The 11,276-nt window shown below is 36.5% G+C and overlaps 1 pseudogene; it reads left to right on the top strand.

Moving 5' to 3' along the window:
* The first annotated feature begins 1,280 nt into the window (after nucleotides 1-1,280).
* LOC113909301 overlaps nucleotides 1,281-11,276 on the top strand; it is a 91,458-nt pseudogene continuing 81,462 nt past the window's right edge.

Here is an 11,276-nt window from a genome sequence, read left to right as displayed (position 1 = left end):
ACACCCAGGGCTCAAAGTACTGGCTGCTATTCTTCCAGACTTTTTTGCAAGGATATTTTCATAGTAAATGGCCTTCAAGATAGAAATATTGTCACCTCTGGAACAAAGGAAAGGTACACTAATTTCTAATTAGAAGAGATTTGATTTCTCTAAACACAGAGTTCCTCTGCCATAATATAATCCACTGTATGTGTGCAGTTATCATCTGGGTCTCTTTTGTGTCTCCCCATTAAAATGGGACTTGGGGAAATTACACAAATATGTGGATACTCTGGCTACTGCTATGGATTAACAATAAACTGTCCATTTTTAACACAGGAATCTATCAACATACATAAAACTGTGGCAAGCAAGTTCATTAGCTTGTATATAGTATGAAATCTTAGACCCTTTAAAGTTCCTAACATATATATTGTGTGATTTTTTATTACATATTATTAAATGACTTATTTTTTTAGGAAAGGAATTTGCTGATTTATCTAATATTTTAAAAAAGACCCAAGATTTGAATGATTAGAAGAGTCCATGAAAACCCATCAAAGATTTATATTTATTTTTCAAATAGTTCAAATGCTTAAATATTCAATCTATTCCTTATCATCTTTAATATATATTTGGCTGGTGATGAATATTTTTAAAACCTTAGACCAGCTGTTCACAACAGGAGCCAATCTGTCTCCTGGGGAATATTTAGCAACATCTGGAAACATCTTTGCTACACACTGCTTGAGTTATTTACATTCATTGCTTGTCTCAGCTGAGAGTGGTGTTCGTTACTATTAGCATTTAGTGGATATAGAGACCAGGGATGCTGTTAAACATCCCATAGTGTACAGGACAACCTCCCATAATTAATTATTTGGTCCCAAATGTCAATTATGATAATGTTGAGAACCCAGATATACATATATGCTTCCACATCTGAACTTGAGAGATCTAAGTCAATTTTCTCAATGATAAGAATTAATCTGGATATAAAGTTAGAAAGATATAAGTATCTCTACATTTGTCTATCATATGTGTATAATACAGCATTTCATGAAAATCAAACCATAATGTAAACAACAGCAAATAATCAACAGAAAACCAAAATTTCAATCATTTCCAAATTTTTAGGTTGTACCATATTTAGACATATTAGAGTAATATAGTCAAGCCTTTATTATTATTATTATTACTGATAAGGAGGTATACCCAATAATGTATATACAGAAAACAAACTTTTATTGTGTATGTGGATGGGGGTGGATGGTTATGGTATGGATATTAAAAAGATGGGTATGGCCAAAGACGGGTATTAAAGAGGGCACACACTGCATGGAGCACTGGGTGTTATATGCAAACAATGAATCGTGGAACACTACATCAAAAACTAATGATGTAATGTATGGTGATTAACATAACATAATAAAATTAAAAAAAAAACAAAAAAATGAAAAAAAATAAAAAGATGGGTTTGGACATTATAAAGATGGGTATGGATATGAACATTAAAAAGAAATTATCCTGTATTTGGTTACTTAAGTCTATGCTGTTACTATGGAAAATGCAATACTATATATCTATTTGTTATTATAACAATCTGTCGAGGAAATTCTGTAATTTGTATACATTACTTTTCCAAATTGTAATATTGTATTTGAATATTACCTGGTTTATAGAACAATCCTTAAGCATCCATGACTTTACAAATTATAGTTACAAAATTATAAGTATGACCAGCATATGTGTATGCATATATGTATACATGCATATATACACAACTACTCACATATAATTAGCTAACATACACTGAACATCTGTGTCATGGGTCAAATAAAATTGTCAAAATTGATATAGTATTATCTGATTCACAAGTGAGGACTAACAGTGTCTTCATTCATATCATCCAGTGTTAGAAGAATCCATCTATATACAATTAGAACTTTTATTTTTCAGGGGAAAATTAATGTTGTTTTAAAGACACTAAAAAGAAATACATTGGGCACCTGGGTGGCTCAGTCAGTTAAGCATCTGCCTTCGGCTCAGGTCATGGTCCCAGGGTCCTGGGATGGAGCCCCACATCAGGCTCCCTGCTCAGTGGGGAGTCTGCTTCTCCCTCTCCCTCTGCTGCTCCCCTGCTTGTGTTCCTCCCACCCGCTCGTGCTCTCTCTCTCTCTCTCATGCTCACTCTCTGTTTCAAATACATAAAATCTAGATAGATAGATAGATAGGTAGATAGAAAGAAAGAAAGAAATCCAGTGCAGGAGGAGGAGTTGGGAGGCTGGGGTAGCACAGTCTGGTGGCCTGGGTTGCAAGTGGGCAATGCTGCTTTGGCCTATGTGACTGGTGCTGGCCTCTGTCTGGAGAGGATTCAAGCTAACCATTGAGGACCCTCTTCTCAAAAAGGTTCGACTGAGTGAAGTAGACTTCAAAATTATGGCACAAGATGAGTTAATTCTAAGATGGAAATAATATGAAGTATATGTCCAAGCTTTGGAGAGTAAGTATACAGATCTTAATTCTAATGATGCAACTGGCTTAAGGGAGTCTGAAGAAAAACTAAAGCAGCAACAAGAGTCTGCACACAGGGAAAAATTCGTGTAATGTGACTAGCAACCAAGGAGCAAGAGATACAATTGTATACTACTCAAATCCAGTACCTCAAGCAAGTCCAGCAGCCAAGTGTTACCCAAATGAGATGAACAATGGTAGACGCAACAATCAACTTGTTTTTCCTAAAAATGAAAGGTGAATTGGAACAGACTAAAGACAAACTGGAACAAGCCTGGAATAAACTGTGTACCTGGAAGTTTATGCCTGATAGGTAAACACTCATACTCCCCAGTCAAGACTTCCCTGACCATCCCAGGAAAAATCTGTGGTGAGACAGCCAAGTACTCCTTTCCACAGCAAGACTTAGACTTTTTGAGCCAAAAAAAGCCACATTCTTATACTTTCCAGCTTGGAATTGTTCATATAAAACTTACCAGATGAACCTTGTGTTCGGCTTTTTTCTCTTCCTCTTACCCTTATTTCAGAGGCCTGATGATGTGGGACTATTCCGAAGAAGCGCCACTTCCAAAAATATTCCCTTCTAGAACTTGTAGACACTTGAGAAATCTTTCTGTTTGAAGAAACTAGACAGAGAAAGAGAAGTCTCAAGCCTGGGCACGCTGTGACTTCAGACAGTTTGAAGGAATGAAAACCTAGAAATTTAAAATCATGAATTGAACATGTAAAATTCCAGTAAAATGTGAAAATGGAATATGCATCACTCTTAACCTTGAGCATACTGACTGAGAGTCACTGTATATCAGTTTTGTCAATAAGACTATGGACTTCATGATTGTTGTTGAACTTCTGGTTCTAAACTCAAATGAGCCAAACAGGCAAAGTGTTAATGGCAAAGTGTTGAATGCTTAAACTAAGGAGAATCAAGAGCTTGTAAATCAGCTGTCCCAGGGATGTGTTGCACACCTCGAAGCCGAGTTGGCTTTACAGAAAAAATATAGCCAGGAGCTTAAATGCAGTCAAAATGAACTGAATGTCTTCATCATTCAACTTGACAGAAATAGAAGGTATGCTGAGCACCATTCTAGTTCTTCAGCAGCAACTGAAAGAGACATGCCGGTAGTTGGCTCAGTACCAACAGTCGCAATCTCACACTCCAGCCCCAAGTACCAGCAGGACTACATCTTCTGAGCCTGTATGACAGGCAGAGGCCACAGGTAAAGACTGCAGTTGGCTGGCCAATGGACCGAGTAATGGCAGTTCCCCTAGCAGAGGACATCTGGGTCCAGATTTCACAGAAAGAGGGACATAGCCAGAAATGACTTTCCTTCTTCTCCAGGGAATGGTAATAAAGCTTCCAACAGTTCAGAGGAGAGAACTGGCAGAGGAGGTAGTAGTTATGCAAGCCAGCTCAATTCAGGGTATGAAAGTGTAGACTTTCCACTGGCAGTGAAAACTCTCACACACCACTCAAATGACACAGACTCTAATCATGACCCTCAAGAGGAGAAAACAGTGAATGGGAAAGGTAACTGAACTGGGAGTTCCTGCCATGTTCAGAATGGCTTGGACTCAAGTGTAAATGTGCAGGGTTCAGTTTTGTAGTATATTTTTCAACAAATTGTCATACAGTGCCATTTAATTTGGGGGAGATTCTGCTCAGGAAATAAACACATACTTTTGTCACAATTTACCTTTTTTTGTGGATGTGTTTTTCTTCTTTTCCTTTTTTTTTCTTTCTTTGTTTCAATACCTCTGTCACTTTGGAAATTGTAACAGTTAATTACTTTGTTGTCAAAAGGACATTTTGTGTAGTGTCACGTTACTGTTATATGAGTTAATGTATAGTTATAAATGGAAATCTTTCTTTAAAGCATAACACAATTATCTCTGTAGAAATCTGTGTCTATCTTAGGACCCGTGCTGTGTAAGGGCATTCTTACCCATGCTTGAGTTAGCTGTTAGAGTAGATATAGTTTTATGACTGCCAAGTTTGCCCAGTACTGTAGTTTTATCATACAAATTAGACTTGCTGATGGAGTCCTATAGTAGTTTAGGGGTTAGATACAGTTTTTCCCATCATGCATCTGTGCCTTTTCTCTTTAGGTGACTGAATGTTTAAGAAATTTATGTGTATAGTTACTCAGTTTTTTTTTTAAAGATTTTATTTATTTATTTGAGAGAGAGAGAATGAGAGATAGAGAGCACAAGAGGGAAGAGGGTCAGAGGGAGAAGCAGCCTCCCCGCCGAGCAGGGAGCCCGATGTGGGACTCGATTCCGGAACTCCAGGATCATGACCTGAGCCGAAGGCAGTCGCTCAACCAACTGAGCCACCCAGGCGCCCAGTTACTCAGTTTTTATGAACTGTTGTATCCTGTTAATGCATATTGCTCTGTGACTCCAATATATCTTGCCTATACTGACCAAACCTAAATAAAAATTTGTATTGTAAAAAAGAGAGGGAGGGAGGGAGGGAGGGAGGAAGGAAGGAAGGAAGGAAGGAAGGAAGGAAGGAAGGAAGGAAGGAAGGAATAAAGAAAGAAGGAAGGAAGGAAAGAAAGGAAGAAAGAAATCCAATATAGGGAACAATTAATTTTATTATTGTTTGGATAGTAACTGATTTTGATGGATGAGTGTGATAATAACCTATTTGTGAATAATCTTTGCAAATATAATTAATACTTATGAGATTCCAAAGAGGAAAAATAAATTAACTAGTACATTCACAATTGAGGGACATTATTCACACATATTCAAGACAAAAATTTCATTTTAAATCAAAATTTTAGCCTTCCTTTTACTCAAAATCTATCAATTGTTGAATATATTTTAAATAGAATGTTAAAATGCAACATCTTACTGACTAAAGAAATACCAATTTTAAAGAATTTCTTTCAAATTCTGAGTTATTAAAATACAGATTTACTTACATTTTCATTAGTTGTTATTTTATCATGCAGCCAGAAGTATTTTCTACTCTGTGTGAATGTGGGGGTGGGGGAGGGGGTCCAGGCTTAGTTACAAAAAATTAGTCCAGAGGTACCTGGCTGGCTCAGTTGGTAGAGCATAAAACTCTTGATCTCAGGGTCATGAGTTTGAGCCCCATTCTGGGCATGGAGCCTACCTAAAATGTCAAAAAAATATATAGTCCAAAACTGAAATGAAAGAAGTTGTGAGAGAAGGTTGAGAGAAATTATGAACTAAAATAGTGTTTAAATATACTTTAAATCTACTGAATAGAAAAGAAAAACTTTCCATCTAGTTGTTATGATTAAAGAAAAATATTTTTTAATGGTGATGTAATTGACCTAAAACATTATATTAGTTTCAGGTGTACAATATAATGATTTAATATTTGGAAATATTGCAAAATGATCACCATAATAGGTCTCGTTAACATCCATTGCCATACATAGAGTTTTTTTATGATGAGAACTTTTAAGATCTACTCTTTTAGCAACTTTCAAATACACAGAATAGCTAGAGTCACCATGCTGTACGTAACATCACCATGACTTACTTATTTTATAAGTAGAGAATCAAATTTCTACACCACAAAACATGAATAAGTGAAAACTGAGATTTTTTAAATAACTGAATTTCAAAACAATTAAGAAACTTGAGATATCAAGTCAGGAACAAGGCAGGGATGTCCACTCTCTCCATTGCTACAGGACACAGTACTGGAAGTCCTAGCCTCAGCAATCAGACAATAAAAAGAAGTAAAAGGCATCCAAATCATCAAGGAAGAAATCAAACTTTCACTCTTCAGAGACAACATGATACTCTGTAGAAAACCTGAAAGACACCACCAAAAAATTGCTAGAACAGATTCACAAACTCAGCAAAGTTGCAGGATACAAAAATCAACATAATCTGTTGCATTTCTGTACACCAATAATGAAGCAGCAGAAAGAGAAGTCAAGGAATTGATCCTTTTTACAAATTGCACCAAAAAAAAAAAAAACATAAAATACCTAGGAATAAACCTAACCAAAGAGGTAAAAGATCTGTATGCTGAAAACTATAGGACACTGATGAATTAATTTGAAGAAGGTACAAAGAAATGGATACACATTCCATGCTCATGGATTAGAAAAATAAATGTTGTTAAAATGTTTATAGTACCCAAAGTAGTCCACAGATTCAGTGCCATCCTGATCAAAGTAATACCAGCACTTTTCACAGAGCTAGAACAATCTTAAAATTGTATGGAAACACAAAAGACCCCCAATAGTAAAGGTAATGTTGAAAAAGAAAAGCAAAGTGGGAGGCATCATAATCCTTGACTTCAAGTTAAATTACAAAGCTGTAATGATCAAGACAGTATGGTACAGGCACAAAAATAGACACATTGATCAATGGAACAGAATAGAAAACCCAGGATTTGAACCCATCACTGTTTGGTCAACTAATCTTTGACAAAGCTGGAAAGACTATCCAATGGAAAAAAGAGTCTCTTCAACAAATGGGGCTGGGAGAACTGGATGGTTACATGCAAAAGAATGAAACTGGATCACTTTTTTTGGCCTACATAAAAATAAATTCAAAATGGATGAAAGACCTAAATATGAGATAAAAACATCAAAATCCTAGGGGAGAACACTGGTAGCATCCTCTTTGACCCCCAACTGTAGCAACTTCTTACTTGACACGTCTCCTAAAGCAAAGGAAACAGAAGCACAAATGAACTATTAGGACATCATAAAGATAAAAAAAAAACACTTCTGCACAGTGAAGGAAACAATCAACAAAATTAAAAGGTGACCAACAGAATGAAAGAAGATATATGCAAATGACATATGTGCTAAAAGGTCAGTATCCAAAATCTATAAAGAACTTATCAAAGTCCATTGACAGATGAATGGATAAAGAAGATGTGGTATATATATATATATATATATACACACACACACACACACACACACACACAATGGAATATTATGTAGCCATCAAAAGGAATGACATCTTGCCATTTGCAATGACGTGGATGGAACTGGAGGGTATTATGCTGAGCAAAATAAGTCAATCAGAGAAAGACATGTATCATATGATCTCATTGATATGAGGAATTCTTAATCTCAGGAAACAAACTGAGTGTTGCTGGAGTGGTGGGGGGTGGGAGGGATGGGGTGGCTGGGTGATAGACATTGGGGAGGGTATGTGCTACGGTGAGCGCTGTGAATTGTGTAAGACTAATGAATCACAAACCTGTACCTCTGAAACAAATAATACATTATAAGTTAAAAAAAAAAGAAGAAGATAGCAGGAAGGGAAGAATGAAGGGGGGGAAATCGGAGGGGGAGACAAACCATGAGAGACTATGGACTCTGAGAAACAAACTGAGGGTTCTAGAGGGGAGGGGGGTGGGGAATGGGTTAGCTAATGGACACTAAAGAGGGCACGTACTGAATGGAGCACTGGGTGTTATATGCAAACAATGAATCATGGAACCCTACATCAAAAACTAATGATGTAATGTATGGTGATTAACATAATATAATAAAATAAAATAGAGAACTTATCAAATCTAATATACCGTAGGACAAAACTGCCCCACACCATCATGCGTACACCTCCACTGAGTACTCTCATTATCCTCCCTCCTTTCTATATTGACATAATTGTCTGAAAATAATCAGACAATGCCTATATTGCTTGATGCCATTCTTTTTCTTTTCACCATGTGGTGTTTGATAATCATCAGGATACTCTGCAAGGTTAGAGTTTTCTCCCATCTTCCTTGGGGATTTTCCAGCAGCAGCCTTCTCTCATGTTATTTGGTTACATCTGTACTGCTCTATGCAATCAGTAGAATTGCATCTAAAATATGTATCTCAAACTTTTCAGAAGCATGAGAGAACTGAATGCTGTATTGGATTGTGCTCTGGTAAAACCTGTGTTTTCTACTAAAGAATAACATGGAAATGAATCAGTCAGCCAAACATTAAAGTCGATTTGCCACATGGCTATTGTTAAATGTTTCTCAGAAGATCTCAGTATACCTTCCTGGAATCCTGTGTTTTTCTATAATCAAAATTATTTTTTATCTATTTCAGGTGGTCAGCCACACCCAGCACATAGAACAATGCATTCATTGCCAAACTCACTGCATTTAATGAATGCTTTTTTTAAAAAAAAGATTTTGTTTATTTATTTGACAGAGAGAAACACGGTGAGAGAGGGAACACAAGTAGGAGGAGTGGGAGAGGGAGAAGCAGGCCTCCCACTGAGCGGGGAGCCTGATGCAGGGCTCGATCCCAGGACCCTGGGATCATGACCTGAGCCAAAGGCAGATGCTTAATGACTGAGCCACCCAGGCGCCCCTAATGAATGTTTTGCTTTCCAATGTATTACCCTACTTTCAAGTTATATATTTTAAATATGCATTTTAATAATTCCCAATTTGTGATAAGAAGCAGTGCATTACCTTCATTTAAAGCCCTTTCTTTTAAGGTGATGCAGATAATAAAACCTAAACTACTTTCAACAACCAATCTTGGATACAACTTTCTTTTTCCCTCATTAATGTACATGTTAGGGAGAATACCGTCTGCTGATGAGTTCCAGAAATTCTCCATAAGCAGTTTTCAGAGAAGCTTCCTTAGTCCATGCTACCGTAAATGTTCACAGTGGCTAATGTTGATATTTGCTGGTTCTTTCTCACTGATGCTCCTGAGGAAATTAATAAATATCTTTCATGGAATATATAGCTGTTTTAAAAAAATGGAGCCTTGAGTTGTATCTATTTGAATATGCCAATATTTTTGAAAATACACATTTTGATTTTCACTTGTTTCTTTTTATGTATTTCTAGCCATATAAATTTAAAACAAAAAAATGATAAAGGTGTTAGAATGGAAAATTTTGTCAGTTTCCTTTTCCAGAATATCTCAGGTATTATTTCCTCAGATTTCCATTAGATCTTTCAACATTTATACAGACTTCTAAACTTAAAATTTATTTTTATTTTTTTATCAAAATTCTTTTATCTCTTTGTCCTATCAAAAACTGCATTAAATTTAACTCAACATAAAAAAAAATCCTATGTCTATCAGGCACCATATTTTAGGCCACAGAAATATAAAATATTAATTTAGCACATGTATTTTTAACATTTATCCAAACAATTACAAATAACTATTAAATTATATCTACAATCATGGCAAGTAAAACAATATATTTTAAAATTTGATAGGTTAATAATCAAAGAAACAAACATATTTCATGATCAAATATGATGGAACCCACTGAAACAGGCTTTCTGCTGAGCAGGGAGCCCGACGCGGGACTGGATCCCAAGACCCTGAGATCATGACCTGAGCTGAAGGCAGACGCTTAACCGACAGAGCCACCCAAGGACCCTTATGGAACACATTTTTTTAAGACTGAAATCTTTTATAAAAATTGTGCTGGTTACAGGATTTAAAGACATATATAGAAATGTATTGCTTTATGATTTTGTTTAGTAGAATCATTATAGTAATCATAAGTAGTATATATATATAGTAATCATAAGTAGAATCATTATAATAATAGATTGCATTATAATTGGGTGCTTTACATGTTATTCCCTACACTTTAGAGTTATTCATATGGTGAATGTTTCATAATCTGTAAACAGAGATGGAGGGAGTACACAGATGGAGATGCTTTCTTGGGTAGGGCACATGAACACTAGGTCTGACCGAAAGAGTATGTTATTCACTACATCAGGGCCTAGGGCATTTCCTATAAAATGAGAATGTGTTATCTTCATGACAGGATTATTTTAAAAATAGGTAATGGGCTTTACATAGCACAGGTGATCTACAAATGTTAACTCCTTTGTTTAAACTAATAACTATATACTATTTTAGGGAGCAGTACTCTGTATTGCTGTAGATAACATCACAGGAATGGCCATTAAGTTTTTTTTTTATTTTTTATTGTTATGTTAATCACCATATATTACATCATTAAATTTTGATGTAGTGTTCCATGATTCATTGTTTGTGCATAACACCCAGTGCTCCATGCAGAATGTGCCCTCTTTAATACCCATCACCAGGCTAACCCATGCCCCTACCCTCCTCCCCTCTAGAACCCTCAGTTTGTTTCTCAGAGTCCATCGTCTCTCATGGTGTGTCTCCCCCTCCAACTTAAGCCCCTTCATTCTTCCTCTCCTGCTATCTTCTTCTTTTTCTTTTTTCTTAACATATGTTGCATTATTTGTTTCAGAAGTACAGATCTGTGATTCAACAGTCTTGCACAATTCACAGCGCTCACCATAGCACATAGCCTACCCAATGTCTATCACCCAGCCACCCCATCCCTCCCACCCCCCACCACTCCAGCAACCCTCAGTTTGTTCCTGAGATTAAGAATTCCTCATATCAGTGAGGTCATAGGATACATGTCTTTCTCTGACTGACTTATTTCACTCAGCATAACACCCTCCAGTTCCATCCATGTCGTTGCAAATGGCAAGATCTCATTCCTTTTGATGGCTGCATAATATTCCATTGTGTATATATACCACCTCATCTTTATCCATTCATCTGTCGATGGACATCTTGGCTCTTTCCACAATTTGGCTATTGTGGACATTGCTGCTATAAACAATAGGGTACACGTAGCCCTTCGGGTCCCTACATTTGTATCTTTGTGGTAAATACCCAGTAGTGCAATTGCTGGATCGTATGGTAGCTCTATTTTCAACTGTTTGAGGAACCTCCATACTGTTTTCCAGAGGGGTTGCACCAGCTTGCATTCCCACCAACACTGTAGGAGGGTTCCCCTTT

Source organism: Zalophus californianus, chromosome 6 (assembly GCF_009762305.2).
Source record: "Zalophus californianus isolate mZalCal1 chromosome 6, mZalCal1.pri.v2, whole genome shotgun sequence".
Taxonomy (NCBI): domain Eukaryota; kingdom Metazoa; phylum Chordata; class Mammalia; order Carnivora; family Otariidae; genus Zalophus; species Zalophus californianus.
This window is presented reverse-complemented; position numbering and strand designations above follow the sequence as displayed.